Below are 22,785 nucleotides of genomic sequence, written 5' to 3'. Positions count from 1 at the left end.
AAGTGAGTTGGGTGTTATTACATGTAAGAGTATAAGTTAGTTTTATGACTTAATGAAACATGAATATGTTATTTTGACTTGATTAGAATATGGTTGTAAACATGTTGTAGTATGCTCTTGTTTGATATTTTGTGTACATTGTGGTTATTTTGAGCATTCACTGAATTGGTTAAGCTCACCCACTCTTTTTAAACCATTGTAGATTAGTAACGTCTCAGTGTGAGCGGTGTGGTTCTGAGGGGTGATCCAAGCAAGTCTTTTTTATCAATTCCTAGGTGTTTATGTAATTGTTAATGTTTTTGGGAAATAAAAGCAATATGGTAGACTTTTCTTGGTATTTTCCATGATATTTTGAATGTTTCCATAGCTTATTTGCTCTTAGGATTTATGGACTTGGAACTTGTTATGTTGATTCTTGCTCAAACATGTTTTCAATGATTGAACTGTTATTATTGTCGTTTTGACGTTTAATTGATATGGTGAAAGTTGCATGTTGAATGGTTTATGTTTAGAATGGATTATTTGCCTTATTATGTTGTATTGTTGGTGTCTAGAGAACAGGTATCAATATTCAAGTTTTGAAAATGATACCTCTGTAATATTTCATTGGGCAGGGAGCCAGTATTGTAATTTGGTATTGATATCTTATCACGAGTGTTATTACTCAGGGTAAAATAATCAATACTTTAATAAATATACCAGTATTTTTTGGGTTTTGATTTTTAGACAAGAGACAAAATGCTATTTTGGTATCGATTTTCCAATCGGTATCGATACCATTTCAGGGAAATATCAATACCTTTGTTTTAGTATTGGTACCTACGTGACTTGTTTTGGAATTTTGCTGAATGAACCCTATGTATGTTTAATTATATTTATAAGACTATTTAATGTATGTTTAGTATGTATTAAGGATGATTAGAGTAAGTCTAACTCATAAGTTGTGCAGATGTTAAAAAGGAAGACTTATCATTAATAATGAGACTGTGGTAATGCATGTGATGTGTGACGGTGGTGTGGCATCCTGGTATTTGGGCTTGACGACTGGGTCGAGTATAGGGTGTTACATTCTTCCTTCGAGCATTCAATGTAACACCCCTAACCCGTATCTGTCATCGAAACAGGGTTTACAGAGCATTACCAGAACATTTAGAACATTTTTCCATTAAACTAAGTAAATTACTATTCATTTACCGAGATCGTCCATAATGTCCCTTGATCAAGCCCTCGAGGCCCAATACGGGCTTAGAATCGAATCGAGACTTAATCGGGACCTCTAAGAATTTTTTGCGAATTTACAAAATTTTTCCAAGGTGCAGGGCTCACACGCCCGTATGGTTCAAGGGGCACGCCCATGTGACTTTGGGACACTTGTACTAGAGGCTGTGTTTGACCCCGTGTAACTCTCTGACTTGCACACACGACCATGCCACACGCCTTTGTGCTAGGTTATGTGGTTAATTAATTTAATTCGAATTAGGTGCAGGTTTCACATGGCCAAGACACATGCCCGTATTTTAGGCCGTGTGGCACACACGACCGTGTCTCTGCCCATGTGCCCAATTCTGAGCATTCTGTTTCTCAAAATTAAGGTGCAGGGGACACACGGCCCAACCACATGCCCATGTTACCAGGCCTTGTGTCACACACAGTCTAGACGCACGCCCTTGTGTCTACCCATGTGGAAAAAATGAAGCCATTTATAGCTCCATTTCTCACTCAAAATTTCACCTAAGACCTGCACTTGAAACACACGTCCAATACCAACCAATTCCAGCATGCAAATTAAAAAATTCCATCATTTAACAAGGCATTTCATTCCAAGCACAAGTGTTTATAAACTTATCTTGGTATAACTTAGTCATTAACAAAATTTTTCACATATACTCAACTTACCACATGTGGACATATATCATAATAACCTACATAATAATACCAAAATGAACCATTACTAACCATACCACTGGCTAAGTTACAAAATGACATTTTAAAGCCACTATTGGTCAAGTTTTCCTATACATGCCATTATACCAAAATTATTTTACTAAGTATACCCAAAATGCTAGTTGATAGTGTGACGATACTCCAATGATTTTCCAACCTTCACGAGCTTCTGAGCACTATAAAAAAGGGGAAAAATAAAACAGAGTAAGCATTACATGCTTAGCAAGTTCATATAACGGAAACTAAACTTACCAATCTTGTTTATTAAAATTTAGACATACAAAGTTATGTTTCCATCCATTTGGCTAAATTGCCTAATCACATACATTCAATCAAACATGTTAGTCACCAAAATATCCATATCAATCAAGTAGCATAGATTAGCTCATCAAGCAATATTCTCTCTAGTCATTTTCATATCATCTTAAGATTTTCATGCCATGTCAAGAGTTATATGTCCATTGAATCATTGAATCCCGATAGATGCGCAAGTAGTACACTCAAAGTGTACGATTCGATAATCCACCATTTTCTTATCCAAGGGTACCCATTACGACACTTAACCAGGAAACATTCTCTCGAGCCACATATCGTATAATAGGACTACCAGTACAGGCTAAATCCTTTATATAACGTATGCTTAGAGGAGCTCGATTAGTATTACCAGTCCAGGCTAAACCCTAATCATAACGTATGCTCGAGAGGTGTTATATCAGGATTACCCATCTAGGCTAAATCCTTTTAATAACAAGATCGAGATTACTCGTCTAAGCTAAATCCCGTCCGCAACAAAAGCAGGACATTATTCGTTTTGGGAAAACGCATAGAATCATCGGAATCCAATATTCATTCGGGACTTAACCCTTTTTCACCATTTCAAGCATGTATTAAAATTTTCATTATAGTATACAAATAATGTATATTAATATGAGTCACATTCCATACAATACAACATTCAATTAAACATATTCACATGCCCGATTAAGTTACACGAACTTACCTAGACACTTATTCGCATAAAGGTCTACTAATCCGAAATCTTTTCTTTTCCTTGATCTAACCTCGAATTAGTGTTGTGTGGATCTATATAAATGAATTTAACCATGATTTTCATACATTTCATATTTAAATAGACCAATTTATGTCCTAGGCAAAATTACCATTTTGCCCCTAACTTTTCCATAACTTCTGATTTTGTCCCTAGGCCCAGAAAATGAAACTTGTGCAAATTACTCCCTATTCCAAGCCTAACCAAAGCCCCATTACAAATTGTCCAGCACATGTATATATAAAATTTCAAAATTTTTCCTTCAATTTCTCAAGTTTACATTTTAGTCCCTAATTCAAGTTTTCATCAAAAATCACTTTGCAAAAGTTGCTTATCTATCAATAATCTTTCATATTCTACCATAAATTTCTAATTTCTAGCATAATACATCCATGACCCATTTTCATACCTTGATAACTTTTCAAATTAATCCCTCAAATAGAGAGATTAAGCTATCCCGGTTTCAAAAATACCAAAATTACTAAAAACGGGATAAGAGAACTTACCCAATTAAGCCTTGAAAGTTTCCCCTCTCTCTCTTAGGGTTTCCATAAAATTTTTAGGTTGAAGATGATGAGAATAAGATGATATATTTCTTTTCATCTTTTAATTAATTAAGTATTTTAGTATTTCCAATTTAGTCCTTGCCCTTTTTTTATAATTCCATGGATGAGTCACCAAGAAAAATCTACATACTTTTCTTAATGGTCTAATTACCATGTAATGACCTAAAGTTTTGAATTCTATAGCTATTTGATCATTATAGCTACTAGAATTCAACTTTCGCATTTTATGCGATTTAGTCCTTCTCGTAATGAAACACTTAATCGATAAAATTTTCGTTTCAAAAATTTTACACGACATGTCTATTATAGTACGGACCATATAATGAAATAAAAATAAATCTTATTTTTAGGTCGGATTTGTGGTCCCGAAACCATTGTTTTGATTTCACTGAAAAATGGGTTGTTACATTCAATTTTACATATTTATTCAGAATACATTTCCAATACTAACTCATTACCTCTCTGTATCTCTTCAATTAGTTATTTTCAATTGATTTGTATTATTAGGTAATACTTTACCATATAATCAATAGATGACTTGTGCTTTGCTAATTGTCTTCTAATTACATTAAAAGGCTAGACTGAATATCCAACTAGCTTCCTTCAAAACTTGTTACAAATGTCATCCTTTAACATTCTTCTCTTACAAATTTATTAAGACACACCATAAGGGTAGTCCATCCTAGTACACCACAAAAGCTATCCTTGCAAGGTTCACTATAGAGGCTTTTCTTTCATGATTCATCACAAAGGCTTTTATTTCATGATTCACCACAAGGATTTTTCTTTCATGATTCGCCACAAAGATTTTTCTTTCATGGTTCACTATAAAGACTCACAATTTGTAAGGTTTGCCCATCATCCTTCTGGTGTACACCAAGAACCCTATTGGGTAATTACTGTCCTTTAGTTCCTTTCGGAAGGTGCCATAGCCATGGGCTTTCCTTTCAAATTTCATGTTTAAAATCCTGATGGACCACCTTTTAACAACACCACAAAGACAAACACAGACTCTTAACAGAACATACTCCATAGCATACATCTCAAACACACATAAACGATCATACTTCCCATCACATTACTTGAACTCATCAGATTTTTACCAGATGTTCATACCATCCTCAACAAACATACAATCCTAGATATTCTTAAATAATCCCTTATATAGTCACAAAAATATCAAACTATAACTTTTACGATCTTAACATCACCTTTTTAACTAGTTTTCTGTAGATCTTTTAGTATGAATAGTACACATACAAAAGTTAATATAGAGACTCACCTGACAACACAAAATAGCAACTTAAACTCCAAATCTAGTAAGAAACTGTAGCAACCACTACTTATGAAATAAAAGAACACCATTAAAACTCATTCGTAACCTTTATCGGCATTTCAAACCCAGATAGCCCTCATATAAAACTTTACTTCTTCATTTTACTATTCATGTACTTATCTAGACTTAATCTTTCATAACTTTAATATACAGAGTCACAATACTTACCTTGACATGGAATAGTCACTAAAAAAAGATAGATTTACAACTCCATCTTAGAGGAGAAAGAAATACTTTTAGTTCCTCCAGGTTCAGATAACAAAACATTAGAAGAAAGAAGGAAAACTCTCCCTTTCTTTATCCTTAATATCTACATTTTAAAACTAAGTCCTTGTTGGAACTTGACACGTGGCACAACTTCCTAGAATGGCTTAATAAATGGTTTATAGCTATGAAAATCCAAGATATATATGTGTTTAGTTTGTCCATTCATTTCATTCCTAACTTTCTTATTAGAACGTAATTGGTTCAGTAATCAAACTAACTTAACGTAGAATACCTTCAACGATAACCCCAATTTGACAAATATCTTTAATACTCTCACCAATCTCTTCTTCGATACAACTTAACACATTATGAGATCAATCTTTACAATATATTCTAACATCTGTTTTGTGCCTGACCTATACATCAAAACAACAATTGGACAGTCACAGATTACTCCCAGACTACTCTCCAGAACTTAAGACTTGCCAAAAATGAGTGCTATAACTCTCGTCTCCTTAACAAAATTTCATCCTTGAAAATTTCTAATCTCATAGAATTATAATACATATAATAACAACTGACCGATTACGCCAAGCTCAATTCAAGAGTTAGCAAATTCGAATTTCAATGATCGCTTTTCCTCAAAGGTAACATTTTGCTTTTTTTTTCTTTTGACTTTTAACTTTTGTTCCCAATATGAGAAAAGTTACTATTAGAGGGAGGGGTCACGTCCAAAATATCTGAATCTTCGCTCATGTAACTCCACTGTGTGTGGAGACTGAGATGTGCAATTGTAATACCGTCCGAGAAAAAAAAGAATTGATACTTAGGAACCCAAGGTCTCCAAAACCCAAATTTTTCCTATGACTTTCAGCTTCCCCAATGTTGTTGTCTCAATGATAGTTCTATAGGTTTCATCTTACCACTCATTTTACTAGAGGTTGGCTTCCATCTGCCATTTAATCCATTCTTCTGTACCCCACTAAATAGTTATGGCATTGCACGAAGGTAGTTGTTAGCCATATGTAGTAGCCCGATTTTGGGGCTAGATAGAATAGTGGTCTCGAGACCATAAATTTGAAGTTAGAGAAATTATTTTATTATCAAAATAGAGTCATAGCATGGTTATTATAGTGCATGAAAAAATTTGGTAGATTAATTTTAGCGTTTATGAGCCCAATTGTGAAAAAAGACTAAATCGCATAAAGTGCAAAAGTCTTAAATTGATACCTAAGTGTGTTAAATAGTTAAAGAACAAAATTTGGGGTCTCTAAAAGGAAAATAGACCCTTGGATGAAGGCATAGCCAGCCATAGAGTCAATGAAGAGACAAAATTGTCAAAATTGGATGAGTTGGTGACCAATTTTGACTAGTTTAAAAATAAAATAAAGGGAAAAGATATCATATTTTTTCCCATCTTCTTCTCCACTGAATTTTCAAAAAAAATTAGGGGTTTGAGAGCTTAAAATTTTCAGCAACTTGAAGCACTCACAAGTAAGTGATTTCTATACCCTTTGGTGATGATTTTTGTATTTTTGAGACCCTTTGTAGCATGAACTTTCAAATAAGGGGTATATCTTGCAAAATGGTTGAAGTTCTAGGGTTTTCCATGAGAGAATTTAGGGTTTTTTCTGTAATTTTATGGAAGAATATGAGTCTTAGTTGCGTAATAGACAACTTTTGTGAAAGTTGTTACCATGAAAACACCTAAAGGGATTATTTTGCACAAGTTGTAAAATGAATGATAAATGTGTAAAATAGAGAGAATTTGGGGTTGATATAAGAGTAAAAAGAGTTCATCTAGGCTTAAGATGCAAAGAGGCTTAAGATGCAAAGAAATTCGATAAAAATTAATTTTCGAGCATAGGGGTAAAATGGTCATTATGCTAAAGTCTAGGGGCAAAATGGTCATTTTACTGAAGATGTGAATTTTTAATTGCTTGAATTTATTTCATGATTAAATGAGTGTGTTTTGCTATTGTAGATCAAGAAATACCGAATTCGAGCCTAGACCGAGAGAAAGCCAAGCAAATCGAGTAAATTGACTAGTCGTCACATTTTGTAATTCGAGGTAAGTTGTATGTAGATAATACAACTACGTTGTTAATGTACGTATTGAATTGTATTGAGTTAATATAACATGAATTCTTGGTTGTGAAATTGAGAATGTATAATGATAATTGAGATAATGGAAATTCCGTTGTAACCTTAAGAAGTAAATCGGATATTCATGCCATGACGTTTGGGTCATTTGTTTGTGGGCTAGTGTAAGAATGTCTAGGACATGCATCGGCCACATTATGAGAGCCAGTGTAAGACCATGCCTAGGACATGGCATCGGCATTAAGACGAGAGCTAGTGTAAGACATGTCTGGGACATGCATCGTCCTTGAGACGTAAGCCAGTGTAAGACATGTTTGGGACATGCATAGGCTACGAGATGATAGTCAGTGTAAGAACATGTCTGGGACATGGCATTGGCACCTTACCCACGTTTGAGGCTTAATGAATATCCAGTAGTGTTCTAAATGGTTTAATGGTGAACGTTATGTTCTTAAGCTAATGAGGAAAGTATAACCGTGTGGCGAATGGTATAGGTACCTAACTGGTACATATGAGAAATGAGATCAGTACATATAATAGGTAACTTGTATCGATGGTATTGAATAAGTTACACTTATACCTACTTTCGTGTTATGAGCATGTTGATTATGGATAAATTTTTGTTGTATACTTATTTATATACAACTTACTAAGCTTTATGCTTACTCCCTTTCCTTTCCATTTCCTTACAGTACCGCCTAACTAGCTCAAGGATTCCAGAAGTCAGAGATATCAATCACACTATCAACTGAAGCATTCGGTAGAGTTGGATTTATATTTTTGAATATGGCATGTATAGGACTTAGCCTTTATTATTTTGTGTCTTTAAGAATTGGCCAAATTTGTGGCTTGGGTTGGAAACCCTTTAATTTGTATTAAGCTTTGAATGATAGTTAATATTCATTTTGAATTTATAAAAGATGCGTTACCATGGTTAAATGAATACCTATTATGGTTGAATTGGTTATATGAACTGTGCTTGTGTTGGTATTGGTTGCTATGTGTATGAAACTAAGTATGTATGGGGAGGCAATGAGGCTTGGTAAATAGCCTTATATTGTCCACACAGGTAGGCACACGGGTGTGTGTCTAGGCCGTGTGTGACACACAGCCTGCCCCATTGGCGTGTGGTCCAGCCGTGTGTCCTCTGCACGTAAAAATTTCAAGTCAGTATGCATGGTAATAAATACACGGGCAGAGACACGGTCGTGTGTCTCAGCCGTGTGGAGGGCACGGCCTAGCACACGGGGTGTGCCTTGGCTGTGTGACATCATAAGCATGCTGACATCAGAAATAGAATGTCCATGTTTTTGCACAGGGCTAGGACACGGGCGTGTCGTGGCCTTGTGAGGGACACGGGCGTGTGTCTGACCATGTGAAAACCTTGTAGGTGTGAATTAGAAATTAATTCTACACGGGTGTGGGGCACGAGAGTGTCCCAGAGTGCTTAGGCCGTGTGTGTCACACGGGCCTTCAACACGACCATGTCAAAATGGTCATACGGGCGTGTTACCCTTCCACACGGGCGTGTGTCCCTATGTTAAGTGACATTTTTCTATAGTTGGAAAAAGGACCCGAAATGGTCCCGAATGATTTACGATGTGTGTTTTGGGCCTTATAACTCCATATTCAGGATATGTTGGTAAGTTTTAAAAGTTGAACAGATTTTCGGTAACTCGAAATGAATGAAAGCTTGATTTTAAAGTTGGGTAATGCCTCGTATTCTGTCACAATATGGGATATGGGTATGGGGTGTTACACCTTATCCTGGTTGACTTTGGTGGTGTTTTATATCAACTCAAGATATTATCCCACTATTGGGTGTTTTTTAGAAATTTTATCAACTCAAGATAAAGCGAATTGGAACTTCTGATGGTAATGATCATTTTGGTGTAAGACAAGGATGCAAACCCCTCATCAAAAATATGATCTCAAATCTCCATCTAATAAAGGATAAATACATACGGGTAGTAAGTAAACTTGATTCTGGTTTCGATTTTCCTCCTTCGTAGTTCCTCCCTGATAAACCGTAATTCATACATATTTTTATCCCATGCTTAGCACATTTTATGGATGATTTTTCCTTAAAATTGGTGACTTCGATGCTCCTAATGCCTTAATTTCATGTTTTATACTTAGGTGAGCATAGGAGAGTGAAAGGAACGAGAAATGGGCAAAAAACGGAGAAAATGGGCCAACGTACGAAATTAACACTGCGTGGACCTTTTCAAACAGGCAGACCACACGGCCATGTCAATTTGGAAGAATCGAAGCACGACTCACATGGGTTGACCACACGCCCATGCCTATTTAATAGGCTTGACCACGACCTGAAGTAATCGCACACGGGCATGTCCTTGCCGAACCCAAGTTTAGTCCAATTCGAAAAAGGAAAATTTTGAGGGTTCTTAGGCATTCCAAAGCTTATAAATACACCTTAGAGGAGGAGGAAAAAGAGACACAGAGGGAAGGAAGCAGGGAACTGCTCAAGGAAAGCCGATTGATCCATCTCAGAAGTTGGATTCATCATCAAGACAGAAGATCTCCCCTCAATTTCCCTTCAGGAGTTTTGGGTTTTTCTTTATGTTTTGTATTCATTATTCTTCTGAGATGTTTCCTTTTTTAGTTATGAACTAAAACCCCTAAATACATAAGGGGAATGAAACCTAAGACAAATCTTGTTATTATTATCTGAATTGTATGATAAATGTAAATAGGCCAATTTGCCTGGGCCCGAAGAAGAAACCAAAACACAAAAAAATACAATAAATGAAATAGTCCATTAATTAGAAGTCCTTTTTACAGTCCAAAACCTAAAATTAATACATGACCCTAAACCCAAAATTAGAACCCAAGATCCAAGTCACAAGCCCAATGACTAAACTTAGACTTGACCCAAAAATAGGCCCAATAAGCCCAAATGCCTAAACAAAGAAACCCTAGGGTTTCCTCCTCACATTTGCACTGCAACCGCAGACGAGCCCTAGCCCTCGCACTGTACGACCGCCTTCAACGCCTCCGTACGCCCCACGTCAAGTGCCATATATCCCTATAGCTGGCTCCATACCTCCGTACCTGTAAACAAACGAGGCAGAACAACAGAGAATGCAAACAAAAGAGAAATATTATATTTTTATTTTTATTTTCTTTTTTCTTCGGCTATAAAGCCGAAATTTTAATCCTTGTAATCGGTTACACAAAAAACAAACATTTACGCAATCCGCAATAGAAAGAAATCAGAATAGAACTAGAAGGTGATTTTTTTTCGAACGCCTTGTGCTTCTTCTTCTTTTTTTCGCATCTGTTTCATCTTCCTTTCGTGTTTCATATGTTTTCTTCATAATATAATAAAAAAGAAGCATACCTTCAAACGAGCCATCGGGGACCATCTCTTCTTCGTCGAAATTGAAGCTTGAGATGGGTTTTCGGGCTAAAAATCTTACCTTTCGAGGTGAGGCTTAGAGTAGGAGAATGAAATGACTCCATGGGGAGCCACTGTCCATCAATTTCAATGGTGGAATGGGGTAGTCGAATGGTCAAATAGGGGGATGGGAAAACCCAAAAATTTGTTGTGTTGAAACCCTAAGAATTAGGTCTGCTGCTTATGGCGAAAAAAAATGGGAATAGTAAGCTGCCATTCAATGGCTTTTAGTTTCAAATATTAAGCAAAACGGTACCGTGTAAGAAGAGTGGGGGAAGCCTTTTGCGCCTAAAATGGTCTATTTATGCAACAAGTCCTTCCCCTTGCGCATAGCCCTCAATTTGCGCCCAATTTGCCTACCTTGTGTTTTAAAATTAGCCCTGTAATTTGCGCGTGTTTGCGTTTTGGTCCGTGTCTCTGCTCTGCGTTTTAGAACTGGGGTTATTTCCAGTTCGAGTCCTTTTACATTGACGCGCATCACACGTTGGCCCTCTTTTGATTAACATGATAATATTACCCCCTGTTTTTATAAAGTCTTTATTTTAAAGTTTTCTTTTATCATATTGTTTTAAAATTTTTTTTATATATTACTTAGTTTTATTCATATAATATTGTGCATATATAGTTCATGGCAAGACTAGTTTTTTTTTATTCTATATATTATTAATTCTACGTTACTTTTACATACATAATTCCTTTTAAACCTACTTGTATATTTCTGTTCGTATTTTTTTAGCCCATCATGTATATAATTTATTTCTCAAGAACACATCTTATTATATATATATTTAGAACCTTTCACATTTTACATAATATTTAAATTGTCTTTCACCATATATACATGTTTAAGTTCTAGCCATTTTTCCATATTAATTTAAAATTTGTCGTATTCTTGACTTTTAAATTATTTTATTATTAAAATAAAAAAAAACATACTTTGTACATATGAGCATATTTTTTTATATATATTAAAGTTAACTTATTACGTATATATATTATTAACCCTATATTATTTTATACATATGATTTCTCAAATTTTTTCTTGTATTTCATTATATAGTCCTACGTAATATATCTTCTAAGTAATCATTATTTATATATGTATATTTATTGATATCTACATTTGATCTATATATTATTAAATCCATGTGTTTCATACATATAGTCTTCTTTATATGTATATATATAAGCATGTTCTTAAGTCCATTATACGATTTGTTATAAAATTAATTTAAGCTTGTAGGTATTTCTATGTTTTTACAAATAATTATTTTTAAAAGTCATTTATGTATATATGTTTTATAAATCTATTTAGTGCATTATAACTTGTCACATATCTTTATTATTCTTTCATATTATATACATTATTATCATGAACATTGTCGATTTTTAAATGCATTTATGTCTAAAACATTTTACATGCAATTTGATTCAAATTTCCACTCTATAATATCTATTTCAATAATTATATATCCTTACTTTTTATGCAAATTGTTCAACCAATATATTGTGTGTTCATTTATTCGTCACTATTTTAAAATCATTTTATACCACATTGGCTTCTAATTGCTATGTTGTTCCTCTTTTTACATCTTGCGTTAATTATTTTATATCATGCTATGTACGTCATTTTGGCACATTTTTATGTATTGTTTTGTGGTGTTGTATTGTTGTAGTATTATTTTCTTTATTGTATTGTATATAAATTATTTCCCATGCATGTTATCGTTGCATTATTTATTTGTTCATAATTTTATATTGCCATGTTAATTATTCTCCATGCATGATTGAGATTGAGCTATATTTCCAAGCTAATTGTGCTTAGTTGTAAGTGTTTGTTAGTTAGTCAAATAAATCGTATTGCTTCCACTCTTCTATTTTCGTATTTTATGCGTACACCTATTACCTCATATCATCGTTTTCCACTTGGTTTTTGAGATGCGGTTCTATAAAATCCAAATTTTTACGATTAATTCCGTCTTATTTCGAGTCGAATTAATACGTCTTAAGCTAGCTTTATAATCATTCATTCAAAAATTCTTTAAAATGAAGACGAGATTTGATATTTGACAATTCGCGGAATCGTGCCCTAACGTGTTGGGTTGCAAATTCGTGTTTGCTCAAAATAATCGAATATCACCTCAAAATTTCACTCATGTCTTTTAAAATCCCTTAAACGAAGGCGATACGTGATGTTTGGCAATTCGTGGAATCGTGCCCTAATGTGTTGGATTGCAATTTCGATTGTTTAAAATATTCAAATATCCCTTCAAAATTTCACTCAGGTCTTCTAAAAATCCTTTAAAACGAAGGTAATACTCGGTGTTTGACAATTCGGAAATCATGCCTTATCATGCTGGGTTGTGATTTCTCGTTTGTCTAAAACAATCGAATATTCCTTTAGGTTTACATTCATGTTTATTAAAAACCTTTCAAAATGAAGGCGATGTTTGATGTTTGGCGATTTGAGAATTGAGCCCTATTGTGCTAGGTTGAGCTTTTTCATTTGCTCAAAACAATTGAAGATCCCTTTGGAATTTCACTTGTATTTTCTAAGGTGAGGTAATGAATCGTGCCCTACTGTGCTAGGTTTCGATTTTTTTTGTTGGACTAAATGGTTGGGCATCCTTTTGTTAATTTCAAATTATAAACTTTCGGACGTCGAAACAAGAAGATTTTTGGCAATCAACTCGGGTTACTCAAAAAAGAACCACATTTCAAAAACATTTCAATTTTAGACATAAGGACAATATTTAATCGATTTGGTACCAATTTTGGGCGTAGTGAGGGTGCTAATCCTTCCTCATACGTAACCGACTCTCGAGCCCGTTTTCTAAAATTTTCGTAAACCAGAATCGTTGTTTTAATAAATCACAAATGTTTTATTAAAATAACCAAATTCTTAGGTGATCCGATCACACCAAAACAAAAAGATCGGTGGCGACTCCATATTTCCATTTTCAAAAAGTCGATTCCCCCGCTTTTTTCATTTAAATAATAAAATTTTAAATATAAAGGGGTGGTTTCGACAGCTTGGCGACTCCACTTGGGACTAGTTGAGAGTCGAGCCATAAAATCGATTATTTACTGTCCTTTTGTCAAAGACCGAAAATTTATTTTGAAAAAAATCATGTATCTTTCGATTGCATTTGATTGTATGATCGTTTTGGTATGGGTCTCATAGAATAGTACTGCATTTCATTGCATGACCGCTATGGTCACACCTTCTAAGTGGGAGTAAGAAGCTCCGCCTTCGTGAGGTTTTCACCTCCGCATGGGCTAGTGGATTGCTTCCGGGGTACATCCGTACCTATGATTTCGTGAGATTTTCATCTCCGCATGGTCATAGGGAAATGTATCCCCTCGAACCGAACTCGATCTATATAAGCCTATAATGGGTGAAGATTGAGGAATCTGCTAGTTTGGGTACCCTTATCCCTAGAACTAAACCACATATAGTGAACCTTAGAAGCTATCCTTGGGTGGAGCCACGTCGAGCCTTAGTACTTACCCGTATATGCATTGTGATTATCGTTTATGTGCTTGCATTTTATCGATATTATTTGATACTAACCTGTGTTCTGTTTTGATTGTCCTTTTTTTGCATGACATTGCATATTAAAGGAGGTGTTAATTCGTATTCAATTACTAAGTTAGAAAGTTTGACATGGAGAATGAATTTCATAGTAAAGTCGAGGATAATGCGACCGTTCGTTCATGGTCGAAGAGGCTACAATCAGAGAGAGGGGATAGCTTGGCAGAAGGGTATGTATCGGAGCTGCAGGATTTCACTCGCGTCAATGTAGTACAGAATGAGCTGCAAGACTTGAGAGACATTTGGGCTAGTTGGGATGAAGGGATCAAGCAGTTATTTTACCAAAGCTATGGTGACATATCCTACTTGCTAGACATTAGAGTGGATAAGCATTTGTTCCGAGTCTTGGTGCATTTTTGGAATTCTGCGTACAAGTGTTTCACTTTTGGAGAAGTGGATTTGGTACCTACCATGGAGGAATACACTACGCTGCTTAGGTGTCCAAAGATTCAGGTCCGGAAGACTTATACTTGGGTTTTTAGTAGTCAGACCTTCGTGAAAAAACTGATGAGCATTTCTGGGATGAGCGAGCCTTGGGTTACTGCTCGGATTCAGGAAAAAGGAGATAGTAAATGTATCCCTTGGGAGAATTTGCGAGATTTGATCTTGACGCATCGAGACAAAAGAAAGAGGGTCGACATCTTTGCTTTAAGCATCTATGGATTGGTAATTTTTCCTAAGGCTTTGAGGCATGTGGATGAGGCAGTCATTGACTTATTCGATTGACTTGAGAAAGGAATCACTCCAGTACCAGCGATATTGGCAGAAACGTTCAGATCTTTGAGCTCATGTCGGAAGACAGGCGAGGGGCGGTTTATTGGATGTGCACAGTTGTTGATGGCATAGTTTCACGGGTACTTTTGGAAGGTAGACAAGGTTTCGTATCGGGTCTTTTCCGAAGGTTATTCCCCATTAAAAGAAGAGGTAGCTATACAAAGGAGAGAGGATATCTCGGAGGAGAAGTGGATGGACATTCTTCAGAACCTCAAGGAGGTGGATATCGAGTGGAGAGCTTATTGGATGGTTCCTGACGAGATAATGTACCAATGTGGTAACTTCGATTGGGTGCCATTTTTAGGAGTTTGGGGAGCTACCGGGTATACTCCATTACTTGCGTTGAGGCAATATAAGTTGAGGAGTTTGTACCCACGACCTATGGACTTGCTCAGAGTGAATTCTAGTTTAAAGGTGCTCACTATAAGAAGAAAGTTCAGGAGTTATCGGATGCTTGGAAGCAAACTTGTTGGATGAAGAGGTTGGCCGTCAGCTACATGGTAACGCCCGAGTATGACGGATGGTTTAAGAAGAGGGTTAATGATAACATTCCTAGGCCAAGCTTGGAAAGTACTCGTCCTATGGGGGAACAATTACAAGTCGCCCCGTCAGAATTGGAAATTATAAGGCAAGATTTCGAAAAGAAGAGTTTGGAGCTTGGGAAAAAGATCAAACAATTGGAGGAAGAAAAGATGCACCTAAGATTAGACACTGATGTCCAGAGGTCAGAGGCTGAAAAGTGGAGAAAAGGGAAAACTAAGGCTGAAGAAGATCTAGACAGCTTGAAGACTGACTATAAGAAGCTGCGCCTATCTATGAGGACTGCGGGGTTAGGTAAGAATTTCGAACAATGGTGCCATGAAATTCGAGAAGAAAAGACCAATACCGACCAGTGGGAAAGGAAATTCTGAGAAGCTCAGGCACGAAACGAAGATTTAGAGAAGAGCTTGTCAGAAAGCAGAAATGAGTGAGGTGAATTAAGGGCTAGAGTGGCAGAACTCGAGAAATCTCTGTATCAGTACCTAAACCGTAACACCGCAATGGAATTGAGGGCGGGCTTAAGCAAGATAGAAGAAATGAAAGGAAAAATAGAAGAGCTAGAGGCGTCACTGCAAAACTGTGAGATGCGAATCCAGTTTTTCGAGGCAAACGAGGATCGCTAGAAAGAGCAGCTTCACCATGCGCAAGACCAAGTCAGAAACAGAGATTACATTATGGGGGAAGCCATAACCCAGATTCGGGAGGTAGCGGACTACTTGCAAACTTTAGCGGTTCAGGCAGACACACTGAGCGTGAAGTATGAGTTGGAGTCGGATCGCGGGCAAGAGCTGGCCTCGTTGCTTAGAAAAATTAGGACTTTGAGTGTTAGAGCGAAATTTTATTTGTAACTCGACTTTATATAAAAGATTTTATTTTCAAGTGAAATTTTCTAAGGGCAATTGAATCAAAATTGATGCCTCCTTTGCATTCATGCATTTGCATTACATCATATCATTATGCATTAAAGGCCATAAGAGTTTTCTAATTAATTAATTAAAAATTATTTCAGTAACCTAGAAACCAACGAAAACCAACCAACCACACACCCCTACGATACAAGAAAAAAATCAATGGATAAGAGACTCGAGAAATTGGAGCAAATGCAAAAGGACATGAAAGAACAAATGCAGTCTCAGATGCAAGAGCAGTTAGCAAAGTTTAGCGAGAGATGAAAGAGCAAATGATGGAGTCCCAGAGGGAAATGATGAGTCAGTTATCCCAATTGCTGTTGGGAGGAACAGATAAGGGAAAGGGCCCCATGGAAAAAGTTGAGGAAACTAATGAAGATCCTCAACACCCCCTGGCTTCACTCCGACACATGTATCGATGAAGCCCGAGATTAATCTACCGAAACCATCTGTCACGATCATGCCCCAGCAGGTTCAGGTCGGAGCTTCAATACCGATGAATTTCCAAACCGTCTCAGGCTCTAACTTTGTCAACAACCCGAACTATCCGCCTGTTCTCGATTTGGATGAAGTTGCCAATGAAGAAAAGGCGAGGATAGATTCACAAAAACAATTGGAAGAACGGTGTAGATGGATCGAGGAGAAATTCAAAGCCATGGAAAGTGCGGATCATCATCAAGGGATTGATGCAAAGGACCTGAGTCTGGTCCCAGATTTAGTCCTTCCCCCTAAATTCAAAATGCCCGAATTCGAGAAATACAATGGAACAACTTGCCCTGAGGCCCAAATCACTATGTTTTGCGGGCGAATGACGGGGTACGATAACAATGACCAGCTATTAATCCACTGCTTTCAAGATAGTCTGGTCGGGGCAGCGTCTAAGTGGTACAACCAATTAAGCCGCTCTAAAATTAACTCGTGGAAGGACCTGGCTCAGGCCTTTATGAAGCAATACAATCATGTGACAGACATGACCCCCAACAGAATCACTCTCCATAACATGGAGAAGAAATCGAATGAAAGCTTCAGACAGTACGCACAAAGATGGAGAGAGGTGGCCATACAAGTTCAGCCGCCACTTCTAGAAAAGGAGACGGCGATGCTCTTTATAAACACATTGAAGGTCCCTTTTATCACTCATATGTTGGGAAGCGCCACCAAGAGCTTCTCCGACATAATGATGACGGGGGAAATGATCAAAAATGCTGTAAGGAGCGGCAAGATAGAATCGGGAGAGAGTGCTAGGAAGTTAGCCCTGAGGAAAAGAGACAATGAAGTGAACAACACGAGCACATTCAACAAGGGGTAGTCCAAGTCATTTACCTTAAATCAACCCAAAACGGTGACCACTAATCAACAAAGCTCTGTAAGACAAGAATCCAATGTAAGGAAAAACACAGAAAAGCCACAATTCACCCCTATACCCATGACGTATAGGGAGTTGTACCAGAACCTGTTCAACGCTCATATGGTGTCCCCTTTCTACCTGGAGCCACTGCAACCCCCGTATCCCAAATGGTATGACACAAACGCCCAATGTGAATACCATGCGGGAATTACCGGGCACTCAATCGAAAATTGCACTGCGTTTAAGAAAGTAGTCGAAAGACTCATTAAGATGGGGATCGTGAGATTTGATGACCCAGGAATTCCCAATGTAGCAGGAAATCCACTCCCCAATCATACCGACCAATGAGTGAATGGGATAAGTGAAGGTAGGAACAAGAAGACCAAGTATGAGGTGGCAGAAGTCAGGACCCTGTTGAGGCAGGTATGGAAGGAGATGGCCAAGAGAGGATTGATCGCGTTGGATTCGAGGGAAGAATCTGAAGAAGAGAGAAACTACTGTGAGTTTCACGACGAGGTGGGGCAAGAAATCTAAGATTGCGTGGGGTTCAAAGCCTGAATGCAAAATATGATAAACAATAAGGAAATTGAGTTTTATGAAGAAGCCAAAAACCCCGTAGAGGGAGATATATGCGCATCGGAGGGAGAATCGACGGCACAGAATCAAACATCTAACTATCCCGTGGTGATCATTTTGAGACCCAAAAATAATGAAGCTGGAGTACAAATGCCACCGAGGGTCATAATCCAAAGGCCTGAAGTCTTCCACTACAAAGACAGCAAAAAGGTCCCATGGAATTATGAGTGCAGTGTGACGATACCGGGAAAGGAGAGCCCGTTTGACGCTTCAAGAAGGGACCAAGATAGGGGCTCCTATACACGTAGCGGGAGATGTTACGATACAGCAAATGAGGAGGCACAACCCACAAAAGGAAAAGCCCCAGTGGTCGAGAAAATGAAGGAAAAAACAACCAAGCCTGTTAACGAGCCAGTTAACGAAGAGGAGGCCGAAGAGTTTTTAAAATTCCTAAAACATAGCGAATGCAGTTTGGTAGAACAGCTACGTAAACAACCAACCCGTATCTCGGTGCTGGCCTTACTTCTAAGCTCGAAAGTTCATCGTAGCGCGCTGATGAAGGTCTTGAATGAAACATACGTTGCCAATGATATCTCCGTTAACAAGTTGGACCGCTTGGTTAGCAACATCAGTGCCAACAACTATATCTTTTTCAATGACGATGAGATTCCACCCGGGGGCATGGGGTCGACTAAAGCTTTGCATATCACCATGCACTGTAAAGGGTATACGCTGCCAGGCATACTAATTGACAGTGGGTCGGCTTTGAATGTCCTGCCATTGACCACGCTAAATAGGTTACCTATAGACAGCTCTCACATGAAGGAGTGTCAGAACATCGTGCAAGCATTTGATGGCACGGAGAGGAAGGTGATAGGCAGAATCGAGGTACCTCTTCAGATCGGGCCAAACACGTATGAGGTAGATTTCCTAGTAATGGATATCAAGCCATCATATAATTGCTTACTGGGAAAGCCATGGATACATTCAGCTGGGGCGGTGCCTTCCTCGTTGCATCAAAAGTTGAAACTGGTATCAGAAGGGAGGTTGATAACAATCAATGCTGAAGAGGATATCATTGCAACTGTGAGCAATAATGCACCTTATTTGGAGACAGATGACGAAGCATTGAATGTTCATTTCGATCTTTGGAATTTGTTAATGCGACTTTCGTCGCCGAAGGAAGCAAGATCCTGGTGCCAAATTTGTCCAAAACCACGAGGATGAGCCTACAGTTGACGATTGGAAAAGGGGCCCTACCCGGAAGAGGACTTGGGAGACATCTACAAGGAAGGATTGAAATGCCAATGCTGAAGGACAAGAGAGACCGCTTCGGCTTAGGATTTAAGCAGGATGCGAAACAAAGGAGAAAGGAATTGGAAAAGAAGGAAGAGAGAAGGAGAGCACGGTTAACGGGGGAGGAAATCAAGTGGGAACCAATGATATTCCCCCATATATCAAAAATATTTGTGTCTGGGGGAATCATTCATCCCGAGAGAGACACGCCAATGACGAGAGCTATAGAAGAAAGGCTGGAAAGCTTGGACATCATCGTCATGTACGAAGAGGAGACTAGAAGAGAAAATTTGTCGGGCATTTGCCCCTACACACCTGGAAGTGTTCTGGACAACTGGACTGCGGAAGAGATTCCTGTAGTTTTTAGAACGGATTCAGAGTAATGTCCAAAACATACTTATTGCTCTAGGCCTAGGAGTAATAAGAATCTTTTGTGAAATAGGCTGATGTTTAAAAATGTTATTTCAATAAAATGCACGGTTATTATGGTTTTTGAGCAAATGTTCTCCCATCCTTTCAATTTCATTCATAACCATACAAATGATTACTTTCTGATTCTTTTATTCTTGAAACATTCTTTCATTCGTCAGTCATAATCATACCACGCAAATAAATGTTTCGAATTCTTTTGATTCTTTGTATCTGCCTTCATCCTCATAACAGGTCCCCAGATATTAATGATACGAGTGACACTGCTAGCGACTCAGAATTTCCTTTTAACCAAGATATGTGTATGAAGGATTCTCAGGATTTTGAAGATGACCAAGGCTATAACCTATTCCTAATTTGTTGAGAATGGTAGAACAAGACGAGAAAAAAATCCTACCTCACAAAGAATTAGTTGAAATTGTAAGCTTAGGAGAAGCACAAGAGGTGAAGATCGAAACTTGTATCACTATAGAGATGAAGCGAGACCTCATTGAATTACTTCAAGAATTCAAAGATGTCTTCGCATGGTCATACCAAGATATGCCCGGGTTGGACACTGACATCGTGGTGCATCAACTCCCCATAAAGAAAGAATGTAAGCCAGTTCAGCAAAAACTCCGAAGAATGAGGCCCGATGTATTGCTAAAAATAAAAGAAGAGGTTTGAAAGCAGCTCGATGCCGGATTCCTAAAGGCGGTAAAATACTCAGTTTGGGTAGCCAACATCGTCCCCGTCCCTAAGAAAGATGGAAAAGTGTGAATGTGTGTGGACTACAGAGATCTGAATAAAGCCATCCCGAAAGACAATTTCCCACTGCCTCATATCGACACCCTAGTGGACAACACGGCAGGACACTCACTGTTTTCATTCATGGATAGTTTTTTCGGATATAACCAGATCAAGATGCATCCTGAAGATATGGAGAAGACAACATTTGTAACCATATGGGGGACGTTCTGTTACAAAGTGATGCCATTTGGACTGAAAAATGCGGGGGAAACTTACCAAAGAGCCATGGTAACCCTGTTTCACGACATGATGCATAAAGAAATCGAGGTTTATGTGGATGATATGATCGCAAATTCTCGGACGGAGAAGGAGCACATACAAGTCTTGAGGAAATTGTTCTTGAGGTTGATGAAGTTTCAGCTAAAACTCAACCCAGCCAAATGTACCTTCGGAGCCAAGTCTGGAAAGTTGCTGGGATTCGTGGTCAGTGAGAAAGGGATTGAGATCGATCCAGACAAAGTCAAAGCCATACAAGAGTTATCTCCGCCGCGTACCCAGAAAGAGGTTCGAGGCTTTATAGGAAGATTAAATTACATCGCTCAGTTCATTTCACAACTGTAACGCCCCGTACCCGAGACCGTCGCCGGATTCGAACACGAGGTGTTAACAGGCTTAATTCATTACTTAAACAGCTCAAACAATTTATTTTTAAAATTTTCAGTCAAGCTAACAATCTGCGTCGTAGTCGCTTAAAAATTCATATCTCGAGTTAGGAAACTCAAAATCCAATTCCGTAAATTTTACCTGAGACTAGACTCATATATCTATTTACTAATTTTTTTATGGAATTTTTGGTTGAGCCAATTAGTACACTTTATTAGTTAAAGTCTATCCTGTTTCAGGTTTTGACTACTCTGACCTCTGTGTATTACAAATCAGATATCTCCCTGTACAGAGCTTCAATTACTATGACGTTTGTTTCTAATAAAACTAGACTCAATAAGGAATCTGTAAATATAAATCATGAATTCTAATTATCTTTGTAAAATTTATGGTGAATTTCCAAAGTCAGAACAGGGGATCCAGAAATCGCTCTAGCCCTGTCTCACAAAAATTTAAACATCTCATAAAATATAGCTCATATACCTGTTTCGCTTCTTTCATATGAAAATAGACTCATCAAGCTTCGATTCCATAACTTATTCATCATCTAATCGTATCTCTACTATTTTTAGTGATTTTTTCAAACTCACATCACTGCTGCTGTCTGAATCTATTTTATGGTAAATTTTACCTATTTCATGGTTTCCATGGATTAGCTAGCAATTTAGCATACATAACACCAAATATGATCATGATTAGCCATTCCAATGGCTAATCATTACCAAGAATTTCCATACCACTCAATAACCATATCATAAGACCATATACACAAAATGATTATAATGCTATACATGGCATACTCAAAATATACAAGCCATTATGCCAAGATGGTATACGGATAGTGTGAGCGTGCCTCCGACTGTTTCCGATTTCTGAGCTAGCTTGTCAACACTACAAGGAATGAAAAGGAGGGAGTAAGCATAAATGCTTAATAATTTCATATGCAAATAGCAAGTAACATAACCATATAAGCAAACATAAAACATCATTTGCATAATCATCACCAAGACATTCATATCACATTTTCATTTATCATCTTACCATATTGTTGTTATATCGATTTTTCAACCCGAGGGTTAAGTACATACCTGTTCAAAGTACCCATTTCACAACACTTACCAATACGTCCCTTTCATCTTGAGTATTCCTCCATTTCAGTAGAACTTTACCCGTTGAACACATCGGAATATAAATCGGATACATGGAAAGTTTGCACATAAGTGCCACATATGTAGCCAAGCTACCATGTAACCCGCCCATAAGTGAACTCGGACTCAACTCAACGAGCTCGAGGGTTTGCAT

The sequence above is a fragment of the Gossypium hirsutum genome, chromosome A06, assembly GCF_007990345.1.
Source record: "Gossypium hirsutum isolate 1008001.06 chromosome A06, Gossypium_hirsutum_v2.1, whole genome shotgun sequence".
Lineage (NCBI taxonomy): Eukaryota > Viridiplantae > Streptophyta > Magnoliopsida > Malvales > Malvaceae > Gossypium > Gossypium hirsutum.
This window is presented reverse-complemented; position numbering follows the sequence as displayed.